The 22,458-nt window shown below is 44.7% G+C and overlaps 1 pseudogene across 1 annotated transcript; it reads left to right on the top strand.

Moving 5' to 3' along the window:
- The first annotated feature begins 19,319 nt into the window (after positions 1-19,319).
- On the top strand, positions 19,320-20,309 carry LOC308516092 (large ribosomal subunit protein eL21-like; annotated as a pseudogene). Its single transcript has 2 exons — positions 19,320-19,643; positions 20,151-20,309. The product of its transcript is annotated as a large ribosomal subunit protein eL21-like (transcript).
- The last annotated feature ends 2,149 nt before the right edge of the window (positions 20,310-22,458 follow it).

The raw sequence follows: 22,458 nt of genomic DNA, 5'->3' as shown, positions 1-22,458 counted from the left end.
GAATGACTATACCAACATTTGTTTATCCATTTGTTATATTTTTGGATTCTTTTTTCATTTTGCTTTTCCAGTTGTGTGTTTTTTGTTTCTTCGTATTTCAAATCTTTGACTTGATTCTTGAAATCCTCTGGTCTGTTGTTGGGAGTCTGTATAATGTTCTTTATTTCAGTCAGTGTATGCTTAATTTCTAGTTGGTCCTTTATCACAACATTGAGGGTCTCATTAGATTTCTTGAAGATCTCACTACATTTATCGGCGGTCTCACCAGTCTTTTTGAGGGCCTTATTAAGTTTATTGGCGGCTTCTAGACAGTTCTTTAAAGACCTTAAAAGTGTGGTTTTGAACTCTATATCCAGCAGTTTGCTTTCCTCCAATTCTGTCGTTTGTGTCCTGTTTCTTTGTCTCGGCATTTTTTATGCTTCACTGTGTCGATAGAGTTCCTTTCTGTGCTAAGTGTCCCAATTACCTGAGGTAGACACTCTTGGTGCACCCCCTTGTGGGCTTTGTGCACAGTCTTGTTGTAATTAAGCCTTGATTGTTGTAGTTATCACTGTGAGGAATTGACCTCCAGGACAATTGGCTGTGAGAATCAGCTGTGTCTGCAGTGGGAGAACTTCTGTGCTGGAGACACCCCTCTGGGGCTAGACTTGCTTCAATGGGGCTTTGGTGCTCACTGAGTCTTCCCCCTGAGTGTGTCTTTTATGGTTCCACAGAGCTGAAAACTGAATGGTTCCACTCTGACCTCTGGGCTTCCTGGCTCCTGGATCTCTAGGGAGGTGCTAATCTAGCCTTTGCCTGAGGCTATCCAGCAAAAGTCTCCCTGCAGGGCTTGGGTGGGGTGGGTCCCACGGGATCAACAGGGCAGGGTTAGCAATTATGGCTGCTCTCAGTCTTGCCCTCAGAGGCTCTGCTTCTCAGTGTCCCAGTAATTGCTGCAAGCCCCTCGGAGAGAAAGCTGCCGTAGGGTTCTGAGCGATGCCAGACAGTCCCGCTTCTCCCGTATGAGTCTGGGTCCCTAGAGATTCACCCGGAGCTGGAGCTCAGAGTCTGAGACTCCCTTCTGATTGAAAACAACAACCACGCCCTCAGCTGCCAGCCCGCTCTGCATGCACTTCGCACCTTAGTATTTTACTTCCGCACTGCGACTCCTCTGAGTCTTGGTATGTTTTACTCTTTCCTCCTAGTTGTAGAACTTCCACTCAGCCAGCCTTCCTGTGGTTCTGGATGATGTCCGTTCCGTCTTTTAGTTGTATTTTTGAAGTGGTTGTTCGAGGCAGCAAACTCCGGTGTTTACCTATGCCGCCATCTTGGTTTCTCCTATATTTTTTAATTTATATTTATTGTTGAAAGCATTACTGATGTCCTCCTTTCCCCCCCATTGATCCCCTCCACTCTGTACCTGGCCCTCCCAGGCCATCACCACACTATTGTTTGTGTCCATAGCCTGTGCATATCCTATGTAACAAAAGCCTAATATGCAAATAGACTGTACAGCTGAACAACTGGTGGAATGACCAGTGGAATGACCAGTCGTTATGATGCACACTTACCACCAGGGGGCAGATGCTCAATGCAGGAGCTGCCTCCAGGCCGAAGGCCCAAGGCCAGCCAAGGCGGGTTCCAGTGGGAGCCTCCCCACCCCCTGATCACCCCACCAGTTGCCCCACAGTTCGGCCCTGATAACCAGCCAGGTCTAGGGACCCTACCCATGCACAAATTTCATTCATTGGGCCTCTAGTATGCATATAAGTTCCCTGGCTAATCTCTCCCCACCCACCACCCACTCTCACCTTCCCTCTGAGATCTGTCAATCTGTTCCATGCTTCTATGTCTCTGGATCTATTTTGTTCATCAGTTTATTTTGTTCATTAGATTCCACATATGAGTGAGATCTTGTAATACTTATCTTTCTCTAACTGGCTTATTTCACTTAGCATAATACTCTTTAGGTTCCTCCGTGCTGTCTCAAAGGGTAAGAGATCCTTCTATTTTACAGCTGCATAGGATTCCATAGCATAAACATACCACAACTTTTTTATCCACCCATCTACTGATGGGCACTTGGGCTATTTCCAGACCTTAGCTATTGTAAATTGTGCTGCTAAGAGCATATATTCTTTCTGATTGGTGCTTTTGGTTTCCTAGGATATATTCCTAGAAGTGGGATCACTGGGTCAAATGACAGTTCCATATTAATTTTTTGAGGAAACTCCATACTGTTTTCCATAATGGCTGTACCAGCCTGCATTCCCACCAGTAGTGTATTAAGGTTCCCTTTTATCTACATCCTCACCAGCACTTGTCATTTGTTGACTGGTTGCTGATAGCCATTCTCACAGGTGTGAGGTATAGTTTTAGTTTGCATCTCTCTGATGATAAGTGACTTTGAGCATTTTTCATACATCTCGACCATCAGGATGTCCACTTTGAAGAAGTGTCTATTTAGGTCCCTTGCCCATTTAATTGGATGGTTTGTCTTCCTTTTGTTGAGTTGTATGAGTTGTTCCCTTTCTCTCAGAAATCAATCAATATATGGATTCCAATGCCATGGATTTCTGGGTGTTAATTTTTCACCCTGCTACATTGCTATATTCATTTATTAAATTTAGAAGTCTTTTGGTGGAGTCTTTAGAGTTTTCTATGTACAATATCACATCATATGTGAATAATGACAGTTTTACTTCCTCCTTCCCAATTTGGATTCCTTTTATTTTTTCTCCTTGTCCGATCGCTGTGGCTAGAACTTCCACTGCTACTTTGAATAAGAGTGGTGAAAGGGGACATTCCTGTCTTGCTCCTGTTCTTAGGGGAAATGGTTTTATTTTTTGTCCATTGAGTATAATGTTGATTGTAGGTTTGTCATATATGGCCTTTATTAACTTGAAGTATGATTCTTCTACTCCAACTTTGCTGAGAGTTTTTATCACAAAATGGTATTGGAATTTGGCAGATTCTTTTCTGCATCAATTGATATGAACATGTGATTTTTGTCTTCAATTTGTTTATATGATGTATCACACTTATTGATTTGTAAATACTTTACCAGCCTTGAATCCCTGCAATAAATCCCACTTCGTCATGGTGTAAGATCTTTTTAATATATTGCTGGATCCAACTTGCTAACATCTTGTTAAGGATTTTAGCATTTATTTTCATAAGGGATATTGGCCTCCAATTCTCTTTCTTTGTCGTGTCATTGTCTGGATTTGGAATTAGGCTAATTCTGACCTTGTAAAAGTGTTTGGAAGTGTTCCTTCTTCTTGAATTTTTTGAATAGTCTGAAGAGGATTTGTGTTATTTCTTCTTTGAATGTTCTGTAAAACACCACTGACCAATGCTTTTATTTTCTGGGAGTTTTTTTTTTTTTTTTTTTTTTTATTATTCCTGCAATTTCATCCGTTGCTATCAGCCTATTCCGGTTTTCTGATTCTTTCTGATTGAGTCTTGAAAGGTTGAATTTTTCTAGGAATATGTCCATTTCATATGGCATATAGTTGTTCATAGTATTTGCTTGCAATCCTTTGTATTTCTATGGTGTCAGTTGTTATTTCACCTGTTTCATTTATGATTTTATTTATTTGGGGTCTCTCAGTTTCTTGATTAGTGTGGCTAAAGGTACAGCAATGTTATCTTTTCAAAGAACCAGTTCTTGGTTTCATTGATCTTTTGTATTGTTTTTTTTTTAGTCTCTATGTAATTTATTTCTTATCTGATTTTTATTATTTCCTTCCTTCTGCCTACTCTGGGCCTTTCCTGTTGTTCTCTTTCTAGTTCTTTAAGTTGTAGGGTTAGAAAGTTTATTATTAATTTTTCTTGTTTCTTTGAGGTAGACCTGTAGGGCTTTCTATTCTCTTACTGTTCTGATGAAATATGTTCTTAATATTAATGTAATCAATTTATCCCTTATAGTCAGAATTCTTTTTTTAAAGAGATTTTTGCCTACATTCAATTCACGAAAATATTTTCCTACTTTCATCTTAAAGCTTATTGTTTTATATTTAATGTTTATATTTATAATCCATATGAAATTGATTTTTGTCCCTGGAATGAAGTAAGAATAACACTGGCTTAATTATTATAGCTGTTATTAAGTACTCATTTCTTTTAGTGCAAGACAACCAGCTTTGTGGCGTTTTTCAGGTTTGCCATAGTTTTTGGGGGCCCTCTAAATTTCCACATAAATTTATAAACAACTGATCAATTTACAAATAAAATTGTTGTGATCTTGCTTAGGAGGGATTACTTTGCCCTATGCAGTATACACAATCTCTTAAGATGATTTTTATGAATACTTAGATTAGAGAACACAGGGCTATGGTTCTCAAACATTAGCACACATCAGAATCACCTAAAGAGCTTGTTAGAATACAGATACACAGGTTATTGGTCCCTATCCCCAGTATTTCTAATTCAATAGACCTTGGAAGGGCTCAAGAATGTGTATTTCTACTTGGCCAGAGTCATTCAGTGGTTGAGCATTGACCAAGGAACCAGGAGTTCATGGTTTAATTCCTGGTCAGAGCACAGGCCTGGGTTTCAGGCTTGATCCCCAGCAGAAGGTAGGAGGCAGAGGCAGCTGATCAAAGGTTCTCTCTCATCATTGATGTTCCTGTCTCTCTTTCCCTCTCCCTTTATCTCTCTGAAATCACTAAAAACATATTTGGGGGTGGGGGAGAATTTGTATTTCTAACAAGTGTTCAGGTGAGGGTGATGCTGCTAGCACATTTTGAGAAACACTGCTCTAAGCTATGGGTCATGGACCATGTCATAACAATGTCTTGTATTTCCTGCTATTTATCAAATGAAGTCATGCTTAGCTGACATCCTCAAAAGCCAAAAACTGTTATGAAATATTACATTGCAATATCTACAAATAAATAAGGTGTATGGGCAACAGAGCACCTAAACAGTAAGCATGTTGTGACTAATTAGTATAATACAATAGCCTGGACCTGATTTGCTTTAATTTGAGGGAAAATAAAAATGTGGGTGAGGGATGTGGTTCTTTCACTGCAAAATATAAAGCAGTACTGATTCAAAGAGCATCACTTACTGTCTTCCTTTTAGTTGACTCAGCCTTTCTAGGGACATTTAATCAGACTAATGATTATCTCTATCCTGATATCCACATCATTTCTCTGCATTAATACCACTTCCATGTGGCTCACAAAGCAAACTTGTCAGACACACGCATATATATATATGCTTTTTTCTTCATTAAAAATACAATGGCATATTTCATAGCTATCACTATTTAATCATTCATTTATATTTATAGCTTTCGCAGAAGAAAGACTACAACTTAATTCTTTTCCTCTTTCAGACTTATAGTTTCCCCAAACACTCAGTGCTTTTGAGGAGATAGAAGAGGGCTAGGCAGTTAGGGACAGGACCACTGGTGGTGCTGGGGGTGGGTAGGTAGAATATTGCAGATGTGGGCAGAATGCAGGTAGTGACATCACCTTGGACCTGATATGGCAGCCCTCAATCAGGTCCTTCCCTGCAGAAGGAACTTGAGCTTTAAAATGTATAGATGTTGCTAAGGCAGGCAGCTTGCAGATAACCAAAAATAAGGCAGTGAGGTGTATGAAATAACCAATCCCAAGGATGTTGCTAAGGTATAATTCTTTGAGAGAACCAATCAGAAGCCAGCAGGGCATATATCTACTCCTAGAGAGAGAATAAGACTTTGCTTTCACTTACCTGTTTGTCCATGAACTCATACTTTGATTTCATGAGAGAACAAACTCAGACCCTAACAGAAATTTTGGCTTCACTTTCTGCCAAATTAGTATCCTTTAATAAACCTTTCCTAATATAGCTATACTATCCGATCTAATAAAAGAGTAATATGCAAATTAACTGTCACTCCCTCACTCCATCACAAAGATGGCGGCAGCCATGGAGCTGAAGTGAGCAGGAGGCTTGGGTTGCCCTGGTGATGGAGGAAGCCAACATCCCACCTGCCCTGGCTGGCCCTGAGCTCTGCTCAAGGCTACAATGTTTCAATTATAGAAGATAAATAAATCCCAGATACCTGCTTCCAGCTGGCCTGGCCTCCGCTCATGAAGGGGCTGGGAGCCTCTATTGCCAGGGGCAACCCAGACTTCTATGACCTGGGCTCCGCTTAAGGCTACAAAGTTTCAGTTATAGACTTTAAATAAATCCCAGATACCTGCTTCCAGCCTGTGGGTGTGGTCAGCCTGAAAACGGCCATCAGCCCCTCAACCAGGCTGGCCAAACTCCCATGGGGTGAGGTTCTCCACTGGGGGGCTTGACCAGCCTGAAATAAGCCATCAGCCCCTCACTCAGGCTGGCCAAGCACCCCAGAGGGACCCCACCCACCCTGAAGGGTCTGTGGCCAGCCTGAAAACAGCCCTCAGCCCCTCACCCAGGCTGGCTAGGCACCCCAGCAGGACCTCCTACCCTAAAGGGGCTGTGGCCAGCATGGAATCGGCCCTCAGCCACTCACCCAGGCTGGCCAAGCATCACAGCGGGACCCCCACCCTGATCGAAGACACCCTTCAGGGCAAACCAGCCAGCCCCCACCCATGCACCAGGCCTCTATCCTATATAATAAAAGGGTAATATGCAAATTGACCCTAAGAGCAGAACAACTGGAAATGACTGGTCACTATGACACACACTGACCACCAGGGAGCAGACGCTCAATGCAGAATATGCCCCCTGGTGGTCTGTGCACTCCCATAGGGGGAGCTCTGCTCAGCCACAAGCCAGGCTGATGGCTGCCAGCACAGCAGTGGTTTCAGGAGCCTCTCCTGCCTCCTCAGCAGTGCTAAGGATGTCCAACTGCAGCTTAGGTCTTCTCCTCGCTGGCAAGTGGACATCCCCAGAGGGCTCCTGGGCTGCCAGAGGAATGTCTGACTTCCAGCTTAGGTCTGGGGAGCGGGTGGACATCCCCTGAGGGGTCCCAGACTGAGAGAGGGCACAGGCCGGGCTGAGTGACCCCCCTGAGTGCACAAATTTTTGTGCACTGGGCCTCTAGTCCTATATAATAAAGAGCTAATATGCAAATGGTTTTCACGCCCTCATGCCATCAGACCGTAATGGCTCAGGCACTCAACACTGGGGAGAGAGGAATGGGGATCAGCCAGGCACAAATGAGCTCACGAGAGAGCAATGGGGACCAGCCAGGCACAAATAAGCTCGTGAGAGAGGAATGGGGATCAGCCAGCCTGTGGCCCTGGTCCTGGGTGCCTGCGGCCTGCCAGAAGGAGGGAATCCTGGGTCCCAGGTGCTGGGTGAGGTAGATTCAGTTGGGGCAATCAGGCTGGCAGGGAGCTGGTAGGGGCAGACAGGCAGAAGTGGTTAGGGGTGATCAGGCAGGCAGGCAAGCAGTTAGGAGCCAGCAGTCCCAGAGTGTGAGAGGCAGTTGGACATCCTCCGAGGGTTCCCAGATTAGAGAGGGTGCAGGCCAGCCCCCCACCCCATGCACGAATTTCATGCACTGGGCCTCTAGTTAAGAATAAACTACATAGAGGAGAAAACCCCCACTGAATGACTTGTTGCAGCAAATTAAAATGCAGTGTTTGTTCCTAAGTTGATTGTCATAGGTGCATAGTCAATAACACTCCTGAAGAAGTCCACATCAGAACGGTGACACAATTATATCTCACATGCCACTTCAACAGACACTTGTAGCTCTTTCTCAACATGATGAGAGTGGAGATAATTCTCACTCTAGTTGAGAAAAATAAAGTGCCCTCTCTGACATAATTTTTTAAAAGACCCTCTAAATTCCAGACATAGTCAAGTCTAAAACCTGGAATATCATCTAAACTAAGAGGTGCTTTAATGCACCACACTTGTTTAACAAAGACACAGAATTCTAGATGGGTAAGTGACCGGAGTCAAGTCCTACAACTTCGTGGTCACAGACCCAGGCTGGAACCCAGTCCTGACTCCCCGTACAGTGCTCTTACCCTCCACCATGCTGACTTCTGGGTACTATTTCTCCTTCCCTGTCTGCTGGCAATACTTAACATTTTTTTCATAGATATATCATTCCCAACAGCAAGTAAAATTTACGTTAGAAACTGTGAGGACAAAACTATGGCAAGTTGGAACATTTTTAAAGGAATTCCTTCTGATTTTCGTACTCCATTTCAGCTTCCACTGAGTCATAACTTTTTTTCCTGTAACTCCCCAGGTCAGGTATTTGAAGTAGGTCATGTTACATACCTTCCCATTCTCTCTAACAACAACTTAACTTTATTGTTAATCAGCATTGGCCAACTATTACATCCATGAAAAATATATCCCCAAAAACATGGTTGTGAATTCCATGTCAAATTCCTTGACATTCCTTCAAAATCTTTCTTAAATCTCTAGTTGACTTCCTCTAATGCCCACCTCGGTAATTAAACTCCCATTAAATCTCTGAGAAGAAACTTCACACTTTTTTTATTTTTTAAAATATTTTATTGATTTTCTACAGAGAAGAAGGGAGAGGGATAGAGAGTTAGAAACATCGACCAGCTGCCTCCTGCACGCCCCCCAGTGGGGATGTGCCTGCAATCAAGGCACATGCCCTTGACCGGAATCGAACCCGGGACCTTTGAGTCCGCAGGCCAACGCTCTATCCACTGAGCCAAACTGGTTTGGCGAAACTTCACATTTTAACACTATAGCTCTTGTGGCTACATTTTGACTAAAAAAATTAATTAAAGATCAATATCAATAAAAATGACATCAACAAGATAGTAAAATTAATTCACGTTCATCGCATATGTAAATGGTTAGAGTCAGAATGTTTTAGCTTAAGGAAGAGGACATACATTTCTTTTAATATTTATTAAGACACCACTAGAATTTATTATCAGATTTCAGATTCTTGTTATAAAATGTAATGTACTTTAAGTTTAAATATGCTTGAAAGTCATTCTTTTGGAGAATGAAAAAAACTATAATTAATTACAGCTAATAATTACTGCAATTAGTTATTAATATAAACCCTTTAATTCATGAACTCAATGTTATAATATCTGTGTAAACACTAAACCAGTTACCTTATTTACTGATTCTTTTTTCTTTATTTAAATATCAACAAGTCATCTGATCATAGCAATGTCATAAATAGTTTATCCACATATATTCATTATTGTATTAATATTCCAACATGTTATGAAAATGATAAAAATAAAAATAGGAAACAGGGTTTATGTTGGACAACATTTTGTTCTTAATTTATACATCATATTTTTCTCGCTGGTACATATATTTTTCATTCAATTAGAATGTGCATGCCCAAACAGAGATTGGAGCTTCACATAAAGCTTATATGTGAAATATAAATACTGAAGATCTTTCTAAAATTGTTAAATAGCTGTGACAGGGAAGAACTTTCTGGGTTTATTTGCTACTCCAAAAAGAGTTGGCTGGTTTGTTACAGTTAAGTGAACATTCATCACTAATCATACACTCTAGTAGCACATGGGAGTGGCCAAAGTATGTGCTGCCATTATTGTGTGAAAATAAACACACATCTGGGGCCTGGGCAGAGCCTAATTTTCTCACCCCTTCATGACAAGATCCTGATTTGAGTTTCTGTTTTAGTTTTTGTGCTATAAAAAACTATAGCTTTTTGCGATCATTATAACTCATCCTTTCAAATGAGCAAAAGAGAGACATGAAAGAAAATAGATATTTTTCAAGAAATCATCAGATTCGATGAATCAAATTTAACTCACTGTATTGCTTGTTATGATATTGGTTTATGTTTCCTATATCACAACACTGCAATTAATTGAAAAACAGATGAAAAATGAGATTTGGCACATTCTCTGTAGGATAAAATATACTTAAAAATACCTTAATAATTACTGACATTAAAATGCTAAACTGCTCAATTTTTTCCATCCAAAATTAGAAAATAAACTTCTTGAGACACAGCGGACTCTCATAGCCAGTTAGCCTGGAGGTCAAATCACCCCCGGTATTGCCGACAACAATCAAGGCTTAACTACAACAAGACTGCGCACAAAGACCACTAGGGGGTGACCCAAGACAGCATAAAAAAAATGCGGAGACAAAGAAACAGGACAAAACTGTCAATGGAGGATATTGAGTTCAGAACCACACTTTTAAGGTCTCTTAAGTGTCTAGTAGCCGCCAATAAATGTAGTGAGATCCTCAAGAAATCTAATGAGACCCTCGATGTTATGATAAAGAACCAACTAGAAATTAAGCATACACGGACTGAAATAACGAATACTATACAGACTCCTAACAGCAGACCAGAGGAGAGCAAGAATCAAGGCAAAGATTTGAAATGCAAAGAAGCAAAAAACACCCAACCAGAAAAGCAAAATGAAAAAAGAATCTGAAAATACAAAGATAGTGTAAGGAGCCTCTGGGACAGCTTCAAGTGTACCAACATCAGAATTATAGGGGTGCCAGAAGATGAGAGAGAGCAAGATATTGAAAACCTATTTGAAGAAATAATGACAGAAAACTTCGCCCACCTGGTGAAAGAAATAGACTTACAAGTCCAGGAAGCACAGAGAACCCCAAACTGTCCTCAGGAACAAAGAGGACCACACCAAGACACATCATAATTAAAATGCCAAGAGCAAAAGACAAAGAGAAAATCCTAAAAGCAGCAAGAGAAAGAAACTCAGTTACCTACAAGGGAATACCCATACGACTGTCAGCTGATTTCTCAACAGAAACTTTGCAGGCCAGAAGGGAATGGCAAGAAATATTCAAAGTGATGAATACCAAGAACCTACAACCAAGATTACTTTATCCAGCAAGGCTATCATTCAGAACTGAAGGTCAGATAAAGAGCTTCACAGATAAGGAAAAGCTAAAAGAGTTCATCACCACCAAACCAGTATTATATGAAATGCTGAAAGGTATCCTTTAAGAAGAGGAAGAAGAAGAAAAAGGTAAAGATACAAATTATGAACAACAAACATGCATCTATCAACAAGTGAATCTAAGAATCAAGCGAACAAATGATCTGGTGACCATAATAGAATCAGGGACATAGAAAGGGAATGGACTGACTATTCTTGGGGGGGGAAAGGGGTGTGGGAGATGCGGGAAGAGACTGGACAAAAATCGTGCACCTATGGATGAGGACAGTGGGTGGGGAGTGAGGGCGGAGGGTGGGGCGGGAACTGGGAGGAGGGGAGTTATGGGGGGAAAAAAGAGGAACAAATGTAATAATCTGAACAATAAAGATTTAATAAAAAAAATAAAGAAAGAAAAAGAAAAAAAAAGAAGAAAAAAAAAAAGAAAAGAAACTTCTTATTTCTTGCAACTTTCCCCAAGATTATTATTTTGTAACAAGAGTCCTAGTGCATAAAATTCGTGCACTCAGGGGGAGGAGGGGTTCCTCAGCCTGGCCTGCGCTGTCTCACAGTGGGAGCCCTCGGGGGATGTCCAATTCATGGGGGTGGGGGGGCAGGCCTAAGCCAGCAGTCGGACATTTTTAGCGATGCCACGGAGGCAGGGGAGGCTCCCGCCACCACCAGGGCGCTTGCCAGCCATGATCCCAGCTTCTAGATGAGTGACACTCCCCCTGTGGGAGCTCACTGACCACCAGGGGGCAGCTCCTGCATTGAGTGTCTGCCCCCTGGTGTCAGTGCACTTCACAGCAACTGGCCATTCCACCGTTCAGTCGATTTGCATATTAGCCTTTTATTATATACTAGAGGCCCGGTGCACAAAAATTTGTGCACTTGGGGGGAGGCGAGGTACCTCAGCCCAGCCTGTGCCCTCTCGCAGTCTGGGACCCCTTGGGAGATAACAACCTGCTGGCTTAGGCGTGCTCCCAGGTGGCAGAGGGCAGGCCCAATCCCTAGGTGCAGCTCCTGGTCGGGCTCAGAGCAGGGTCGATTGGGGAGTTGGGGCGCCGCCCCCTGTCATGCACAGAGCAGGGCGGATTGGGAAGTTGCGATGCCACCCTCAGTCACGCTCAGGATAGGGCTGATTGGGGGGTTAGGGCACCGCCCCCTGTCACACTCAAGGCAGGGTCAATAGGGAGGTTGTGGCACCACCCCCTGTCACACACAGAGCAGGGCCGATCAGGGGGTTGGGGCTCTGCCCCCTGTCATGCTGATCCCGGTGCTGGGAGGCATATTACCCTTTTACTATATAGAATAGAGGCCTGGTGCACGGGTGGGGGCCGGCTGGTTTGCCCTGAAGGGTGTCCTGGATCAGGGTGGGGGTCCCCACTGGGGTGCCTGGCCAGGCTGGGTGAGGGGCTGAGGGCTGTTTTCAGGCTGGGACTGAAGCTCCCAACTGCTCCTTTTTTTAATTTATTTTTTATTTTTTTTTTATTCTGGGCCAGCTTTAGCTCTGAGGCTCCAGCTCTTAGGCCTCTGCTCCTGAAAGCAGGTATCTGGTTTGTTTTGGTTCTCAAAACTCTGTATCAACTCCAGCTCTGAGATCCCAGCTGGCTGAAAGCTGGTTTCTGGGCTTTTGTTTAGCGTCCATATTTGTTACAATGTTTGAAACTGCAGGCTCAGAGGCCTGCAGCGGCCAGCGGTGTACGTTGGAGTCCTCCGTCACTGAAGCAAGCAAGCCTCATGTTAGTTTCAAGCTGCCTGGCAGCCAGCCGCCATCTTGGCTGACAGTTAATTTGCATATTGCCCTGATTAGCCAATGGGAAGGGTAGCGGTCGTATGCCAATTACCATGTTTCTCTTTTATTAGTGTAGACTAGTGGCTTGGTGCACAAAATCCGTGCACGGGGTGTGGGGAGTCCCTCAGCCCGGCATGCACCATCTCCAATCTGGGACCCTTCAGACAACCCTCTCACAATCTGGGACTGCTGGTTCCAAACCGCTCACCTTCCTGCCTGCCCAATCACCCCCAACCACTCTGCCTGCTGGCCTGCTCACCCCCAACTACCCCCCCGCCGGCTGGCCTGATCACTCCCAACTTACCTCCCCTGCTTGCCTCATGGACCCCAACTGCCCTTCTCTGCTGGCCTCATGGCCTCCAATTGCCCCCCCCCCCAGCACGCCTGATGGCCCCCAATTGCCTTCCTGGCCGGTCTCCCAGTCTAATTACATATTACTTTTTTATTAGTATAGAGGATTCAGTATTGTTCTTTGTCTCTCTATATAGGAAGGCTCATTTTATAAATTGATTGACCAAATAACAATATAAGCGTTACTCTAAGGAAGCATGAAAGATTATGAGATTCAAGATTGGTAATCAGATACATTAGGTTGATTATTTTAACAGCAAAGAATTTACCATAAGATTTCATTAGTAAGAAACATTCAATCATAATACTAATATGTTTGAACTTATAGAAATACTAGAGGCCCAGTGCAAAAAAATTTGTGCACTCGGGGAGAACGGGCGGTCCCTCAGCCCGGCCTGTACCCTCTCGCAGTCTGGGACCCCTCAGGAGATAACGACCTGCTGGCTTAGGCCTGCCTCCGGGTGGCAGAGGGCAGGCCCAATCCCTAGGTGCAGGCCCTCGTCAGGCTCAGAGCAGGGCCAATTGGAGAGTTGGGGCACCGCCCCCTGTCATGCACAGAGCAGGGCAGATTGGGAGGTTGCTATGCCACCCTCAGTAACACTCAGGGTAGGGATGATTGGGGGGTTGGGGCACCGCCCCCTGTCACACTCAAGGCAGGGTTGATGGGGAGGTTGTGGCGCCACCCCCTGTCACGCACAGAGAGGGCCCATCAGGGGGTTTGGGGCTCTGTACCCTGTCACGCACAGAGCAGGGCCCATCAGGGAGGTTGGGGAGCTCCCCCGTGTCATGCACAGAGCAAGGTCAATCAGGGGTTTGGGGCACTGCCCCCTGTCACGCACAGAGAAGGGCCCATCGGGGGGTTGGGGCACTGCCCACTGTCATCCTGATCCCAGTGCTGGGAGGCCTTGCGGCTCCGCTGATCCCGGTGCTGGGAGGCACATTACCCTTTTACTATATAGGACAGAGGCCTGGTGCACGGGTGGGGGCTGGCTGGTTTGCCCTGAAGGGTGTCCTGGATCAGGGTGGGGGTCAAGCTTGGGTGCCTTGCCAGCCTGCATGAGGGGATGATGGCTGTTTGCAGCTGGTCACACACCCTTCAGGGTGGGGGTCCCCACTGGGGTGCCTGGCCAATCTGGGTGAGGGGCTGAGGGCTGTTTTCAGGCTGGTGGGTGATTGAAGCTCCCAACTGCTCCTTTTTTTCTTTTTCTTTTTTTTATTCTGGACCAGCTTTAGCTCTGGCTCCAGCTCTGAGGCCTCTGCTGCTGAAAGCAGGTATCTGCTTTGTTTGGGTTCTATAATCTCGAAACACTGTATCAACTCCAGCTCTGAGATCCGGGCTGGCTGAAAGCAGGTTTCTGGGGTTTTGTTTAGCTTCTATATTTGTTACAATGTTTCAAACTGCAAGCTCAGAGGCCGGCAAGGCAGGCAGGGAACGTTGGTTTCCTCCGTCACTGAAGCAAGCAAGCCTCATGTTAGCTTCCAGCTGCCTGGCTGCTGGCCGCCATCTTGGCTGGCAGTTAATTTGCATATCTCCCTGATTAGCCAATGGGAAGGGTAGAGGTCATATGCTAATTACCATGTTTCTCTTTTATTAGATAGAATGATTACATATAATTTCTGAAAGCATAGACACAATGTAAGAATGAATCTATTCTGAAATGGGAAAATGTGGGAATATGGCAAAGATTTTTAAAAACTGCAATCTTATTCTTTTTAAAATATTTTTTAAAATGTATTTTATTGATTTTTTACAGAGAGGAAGGGAGAGGGATAGAGAGTTAGAAACATCAATGAGAGAGAAACATTGATCAGCTGCCTCCTGCACACTCCTTACTGAGTATGTGCCCGCAGCCAAGGTACATGCACTTGACCAGAATCAAACCTGGGAACCCTGAGTCCGCAGGCTGACACTCTATCCATTGAGCCAAACCGATTAGGGCACAATCTTATTCTTTTGTTGTTGTTTTCCATTGATTTTTGGAAAAAATGGAAGGGAAAGGGAGAGACAGAGAGAGAGAAACATCGATGTGAGAGAGACACATTGACTGGTTGCCTCTCACATGCGCCCTGACCAGAGCCAGGAATTAATCCTGCAACTGAGATATGTGCTCTTTACCAAAATCGAACCTGGGACCCTTTAGTCCCCAGGCCAGCACTCTATCCACTGAGCCAAACTGGCTATGGCAATCTTATTCTTTTTTTTTATCTCTTTTATTGGTTGAGGTTGTTTCACATATAGTATATGGTATGATTAAAAACCACACTCCTTGAGAAACTGCTAAATAAATAAATGCTAAGTTAAAAGTTAAATAAAGAAATTTGAAACAATTATCCATTTACATCAGAAAATGTTTACGGTCCTGACCAGATAACTGTTTGTTAGAGCAAGTTGTGGGTTCGATCACTGGTGAGGGGACATAAAAGAATCACCAAATGAATGCATAAATAATTGGAACAGCAAATCAATATCTCTCTCTGTCGCTCTCCCTCTCTCTCTTCCTCCCTCCCTTCCTCTAAAAATCAATCAATAAATAAAAATAAAACATTAGTAGTGAATTTATTACAAATTATTTTCTCATTTGGAAGCAGTTTTGTATTATGTTTAATGTGATGTACCTTTGTCCATATGTGATTGTAGACTAACTGTTTTTACCTATAAATTCAATCAACAGGTTATGTTGATATTACCTATATATATCCTTCAGGTTTAGGGAGAATCAGTGTTTCCATATCCCTACCAAGACCCTAATCAGGATGTGCCTGAACTATTGCATTAGTTTTTTGTCTAGTATTCACCTCTCACAATCACTCTTCATTCCAATTCACTCTTCCACCTTGCTTGGTTAATTGCTCAAGATACTTCATGTAATATATTTTAATAAGTTTTTATTTATTTTTCTTTTTAATACAAAAACAAAATCATAATATAGATTTCTGGAATTCCAACCACTCTAAGTTATAAACTATTAAAAAAAGAACCTCAAACTCTGGGGTTGAGGAATATGCACCAATGAGTTACTCAATAAATGCTAAATATCAGAATGCATACTTCTGTATTTGTAGAAGAATCCTTTTTATGGTCTACAATCCTTATTTGGTCCTGACTCTGTTCCTTACTAGTTATGTGACATGACTGTTTAAGTCAGAAGAGAATCAGTGGCCTCTATCCATCAATGAGTTCAATAGCAATATGTACTCCTTAAGGTTATTCTGAAATTAAATTGATAATTTATGTAAAGTACTTAGCAGAGGAGCTGGAATATAATAAGGCCTTGTAAATGTTGCTATAAATTGGCTGCTACAAGTGTCAATAGTAAGTTTTCCTCCAACCCTTCCCTGCCACCCTCCCACCTCAAAACATACATACTTCCTTGTACTCATCTCTAGGAGCTTTTCTATCTCATGGATCAGAGAGAATAGTGATTTGACTACACACAGAGAAGATAGAATTTACTAGGATGTGGGTCAGCAGGAACTTTGAAGCCAAAGTCATTCACTCAAGTTATCTTTTATGAACCACAGAATTTTCATTCACAAAATGATAATAATACTTACATAGTAAGATAGTTATTAAGTAAAAATATCTAGTATTGTTGAGCTAGCTACTTGTCCTGAGCCTCAAGTTTCTCATCTGAGAAATGGAGATAATATGTCTTGCATGAAGGTTGGGAAAATTAGCAATGATAATAATGTCTACTATTTCTTCAATGCTTATTAAGATTTGGGCACTGTGCTAAACACTTGATGTAGACTGACTCAATAATCTATGTCCAGTGTTAGGTACATAGTAAACAATAAATGTTAGTTATTGTTATTGTTAATAATTATCTAATTGAACCCTTATGCCATCCATGGGAAGTAGGAGTTGTTCTTGCTCAGCTCAGCCCATTATGTTAAAAATACATGTTTTTAATGTGAAATTCCCCAATGCTTAATTTGTCAAATAATATTTAACTTAATATTTTAAATCATGTTAAAAGTAAAGAAAAATGTGTTTTTCTCTGAATGGTCATTCATCCCTAGTTTTCTGTTGAAGAACGGACAGTTTTTCAGGCCATAGAATTGGTTAAGTGAGAGCCACACAAGAAAAAAGATCAGAATGGAAAGTGTGTTATAATCATAGTGGACAGGTTTATGGAACCTGGTGGAGCAACTTCTTTGAAATTCCTAGAAGTAGCTTCCCCACACATATGGGAGGTGGTGTTGGAGTGTTTATTATACTACTAAATATTTAGGATGCGTTTTTTCTCCTTTTCCTCCTCCTCCTCCAATTTCTCCTCCTTTTAAGTGTTACCTTATTGCCATTATTTTTATTTCCCACTTATGCTAGGTATAGTGCTATGACAAAGTAACCTAAAAAGTAAGGCATTATAGTCAGATTTGAAGAATTTCTTTTGTTCCCTTATTTGTAATACACAATTATAAATTTACTAGAGGCCCAGTGCATGAAATTCGTGCACCCAGGGGGTTCCCTCAGCCCAGCCTGCACCCTCTCGCAGTCCAGCAACCCTTGGGAGATGTCCGGCTGATGGCTTAGGCCTGCTCCCCCTGGCCTGCCGCAGCTGCTCTTGCCAGCCGTGAGCCTGGCTCAGGGCTTCTGGCTGAGCAGCTCTCCCCCTGTGGGAGTGCACTGACCACCAGGGCGCAGCTCCTGCATTAAGCGTCTGCCCCCTGGTGGTCAGTGCACATCATAGCAGCTGGTTGTTCTGCCATTTGGTCTATTTGCATATTAGCCTTTTATTATATAGGATAATATTTATAGTTCATTTATGCTTCATAAATAATTTTGAGTGAGCTTTGTAACCTATAATATTTTTTCCTTGTTTGAAACAAAATAGGGAGAAAATTGACAAGTTTTCCTTTTATATGTATACTAGGGGCCCGGTGCACGAAATTCGTGCACTGTGTGTGTGTGTGGGGGGGGGGGAGTGTCCCTCAGCCCAGCCTGCCCCCTCTCACATACTAGGAGCCCTCAGGCATTGACCCCCATCACCCTCCAATCGCAGGATCGGCCCCTTGCCCAGGCCTGACGCCTGTGACAGAGATGTCAGGCCTGGGCAGGGGACCCTCATTTCCCCCCATCACTGGTTCTGCCCCCAGCCCAGGCCTGATGTCTATGGCCCAGGCGTCAGGCCTGGGCAGGGGACCCCCAGACCCCTCTGATTGCTGGCTCTGCCCCTTGCCCAGGCCTGATGCCTCAGCCAGAGGCGTAGACCCCCATCACCCTCTGATCACCTGATTGGCCCCTTGCCCAGGCCTGAGGCCTCCACCAGAGGTGTCAGGCTTGGACAGGGGACCCCCATCTCCCCCTGATCACTGGCTCTGGCCCCCGCCCAGGCTTGAGGCCTCTGGCCCAGGAATCATGCCTGGGCAGGGGACCCCCATCTCCCTCTGATCGCTTGCTCCACCACCTGCCCAAGCCTGACACCTCTGACCCAGGCTTCAGGCCTGGGCAAGGGGACCATCATATCCCCCCAATCCCCAGCTCAGCCCCCCACCCAGGCCTGATGCCTCGGCCAGAGGAGTTGACCCTCATCACCCTCCGATCACCAATCACCGGATCGGCCCCTTGACCAGGCCTGAGGCCTCCGGCAGAGGTGTCAGGCCTGGGCAGGGGACCCCCAGCTCCCCGCGGTTGCAGGCTCCGCCCCTGCCCAGGCCTAACGCCTCTGGCCTAGGCGTCCAGCCCGGGCAGCGGGGACCCACAGCTGCAGCGGCCCCGCGATCATGGGCTCTGCTTTAGGCCCAGGCAAGGGACCCCTAGCTCCCGGGACTGCCAGCTTTGACCGTGCCCAGCTCCCATCGCTGGCTCCACCCCTACTTCCTGCTATCACTGGCCAGGGCGGCAAAGGCACCTGATTCTCCGATCATGGCTTGGGGGCAGGGCAAAGGCGGCCCCAGGGCCGCCTTTGCCCTGCCCCCCAGCTCTTAGCTCCCCCCTGGGTTTCCGATCACTGTCAGTGGCAGGGGGCTTCTTCCTGCTTTCCCTTTCGCCTCCCTGCATTGTGCCTACATATGCAAATTAGCTGCCATCTTGTTGGCAGTTAACTGCCAATCTTAGTTTGCAGTTAACTGCCAATCTTAGTTGGCAGTTAACTGTCAATCATAGTTGGCAGTTAATTTGCATATAGCCCTGATTAGCCAATGAAAAGGGTATTGTCCTACGCCAATTACCATTTTTCTCTTTTATTAGTGTAGAGTTGTGTGTTCTCATTCATAGGTATTTTCAAGCTAATTACTTCAAAGAATTTCTCAATTCACATCAGAGACACATACAGTAAAGCATGATATATAACTTAATCAATACATATTTGAGCCTTTCAGCCAGAACTGCCATCTTCCAGTAATTTGCCAAAATGACTAACACAAAGGGAAAGAGGAGAGGCATTTAGTATGTGTCCTCTAGGCCTTTCAGAAAACATGGATCTGTTCCTTTGGCCACATATATGCGAATCTACAAGAAAGGTGATATTGTGAACATCAAGGGAATGGGCACTGTTCAAAAAGGAATGACCCACAAATGTTACCAGGGCAAAACTAGAAAAGTCTACAATGTCACCTAGCATGCAGTGTGCATTATTGTGAACAAGCAAGTTAAGGGCAAGATTCTTGACAAGAGAATTACTGTGTGTATTAAGCATATTAAGCACTCTTAGAGCCAAGATAGCTTCCTGAAATATGTGTGTTGGGGACCGTCATGCTGCTGGCAAAGTCTAAGCTGACCAGAGGACATGGCAAAGCCCTGGACTCTACCCTATGTCAATCCTGGAAGGTTTTAAGGTCAAAGCTCAGGAAAGGTTTTAGGCCTTATTAGAGTTTGCAGCAAAGTGGAACTAGACAAGGCTTGACCGAGGCACGACCTCGGTGGCTAAAAGTGCAGTTACTAAAACATAACCTGATTGTCATAGTAACTGTCAAACATAGATGGATCTAGACAAAGCTTGCCCAGTCTTGCCCAGCCTGTAACAATCTGCTACTTCCCTATAATGGGCCAAGTCCTAGCAGTGATCTATGAAGCATGACCAGCCACAGCTTAGATATAAAGCAGTGTGTGTAAAGAATAAAGCTGCTGGTACTGGTGCTGGTGCTGGTGCCTTGTGCCAGTCCTCCCAACCCCGGACTCTTGTATTTCATCCCACTCCGCCTCTACCCGTCGGACCCTCTCCAAGGTGCGGGTCACCGCATATGTGAAGGAAAATTATCAGAAAAAGAAGGAAGCCAAAAAGAAAGGTACTAGGGTTCAACTGAAGTGTCAGCCTGCTCCACCCAGAGACTCACATTTTGTGAGAGCCAATGGAAAAGAGCCTGAGCCACTGCAACCTATTCCCTATGAATTCATGGCATGATAAGTGAAAACAAACAAGCAAACAAACAAACAAAAAACACCCCTTCTGTGCTGATAAAAATATTTCTCTTGAGTATAAGTGTGGCATCCCTTCCCCCAAAATATAAAGAAAACTTTGTTTCCTAAAAAAAAATATTTTTAAAATATTTTTAAATACATATTTGAAATTTTGATGATCAAATAAATAAAACATCTTGTTAACACACTTATTTTTCTTTACAAATGTGATAAAGTAATAGCAGTTAAAGTGTAATATAAACAAAAGTATATTAATAGTTACTAATTAATAGTTACTAATCTATGACTAGCTATCCATGTGGAGAATACAGCATCTGTCTAAGAACAAGGAACTTTATAAAATGAAATTAAAACAAACTGTGAATTGACAAGAGAACTGATGTACAGTTCCAGCTTAAGAGACTTAAAAAAAAACCAACCCACTACATCTTACCTTCCATGTTAAAATACTATTATATATATGTTTACAAACTTACCAATGCTTTACTTGGATAGAGAAAGGCAGTTGATAACAAATTTATTTTTGCAAGCAAGATGCAAATATCTCTCTCTCTATATATAAAACCTTATTATGCAAATAGACCAGATGGCAGAACAACCAAACAACCAAATGGTCTTTATGATGTGCACTGACCACCAGGGGGCACATACAGAACACAGCAGGCATCAGCAGCAAGCAGCAGAGCCCAGAACATGGAAGGTGTCAGCTGCTGCATGATAGAGGTGCAGGTGAGTGGGGGCGCCAGACCAAGGCAGGGCACAAGTCACTGTCATCGGGGCAAGACTCTGGTGGTTACTGAAAATTCTTTGCTCCTGTATGCCATGGTCCCACACGCTCACACCTGCTGCTGGCACCAGCCCCACTCACACCCGTTTCTAGCGCTGGAGCTGCCACTTGCACCCACTGCTGGTGCCTGGTGCCGGCCCTTATCACTTGGTGCCATCAGCAGGTGGGAACAGTGGCTCCCTGCCCTGATTGCCCCTCAGGGCTTTTCCACCTCCCCCTGCTCCTGAGGGGTGATCTGGGCTGGTAGCGACCTCTCACACCCACTACCCAATCACTCAGTGCCATCAGCAGGTGCGAGCAGGGCTGGCACCGTCAGTGTGTGGGAGTGGTGACAGTGGGAGCAGGGCTGCAGGCAGACAGAGGACCAGGGGCCGTGGTGGGAGGGGTCAGCCAGAGGCACAGAGGGTGGGCCGAGACCTGCCCCTGTGCCCATCGTAGCCTCGCAGCCCTCAGTTCTTTTCAAGGTACATGAATTTGTGCACTGGGCCCCTAGTCCTATCTAATAATGACAGAACATGCAAATTGATTGTCACACCATCACAAAGATGGCAGCTCCCATAGCCACAAGATGGCGGCACCCAGTCCCCTCAGCCCCATCGGAGTCCCCCCGTCCTTTCAGCCCCGCTGGAGGGGCGGCAGTCACACAGTGTGGCTGGACCCGCCCTCAGCCACCCAGGGCCAGCCCCAGACACAGGCAAGCCTCAGATGTTGGTTGCCCAGCCAATGTCCGAGGCGCAGGCAAGCCTCAGATGTCGGCTGCCCATTCAACACCCAAGGCACAGGCAAGCCTTGGATGGCGGCTGCCCAGCCGCCCAGGGCCACCCAAGGCTCAGGTAACCAGGGTCGGCTGTGGCTAGCACTGCCGGCAGTGGCAGCAGCAGACATGTGATGGGGCATCACCTTCCCCTAATGGTCGGGTCGCCTCCCACCCCTGAGGGCTCCCAGACTGTGAGCAGGCCTGGCTGAGGGACCCTCCCCTCCAGTGCATGAATTTTCATGCACTGGGCCTCTAGTCTATATATATAAAAGCCTAAGTGACCATTCTACTGTTCAACAGGTAACTATGATGCACACTGACCACCAGGGGGCAGACGCTCAACACATAGGCATGGAAACATGGAACAGACTGATGAATCTCAGAGGGAAAGCAGGAGGGGAGAGGTTGGAAGAGATTAACCAAAGATCTTATATGCATACTAGAGGCCTGGTGCATGGATTTGTGCACTGGTGGGGTCCCTCAGCCTGGCCTGTGGGGATCAGGCTGAAACCAGCAATTCAACATCCCTCGAGGGGTCCTGGATTGTGAGAGGTCACAGGCCAGGCTAAGAGACCCCCCCCCCATCGG

Source organism: Myotis nattereri (genome assembly GCF_964212035.1).
Source record: "Myotis nattereri genome assembly, chromosome: 3".
In the NCBI taxonomy this organism is placed as follows: domain Eukaryota; kingdom Metazoa; phylum Chordata; class Mammalia; order Chiroptera; family Vespertilionidae; genus Myotis; species Myotis nattereri.
The sequence above is the reverse complement of the archived record's forward strand: the minus strand, read 5'-3'. Positions and strand labels throughout refer to the sequence as shown.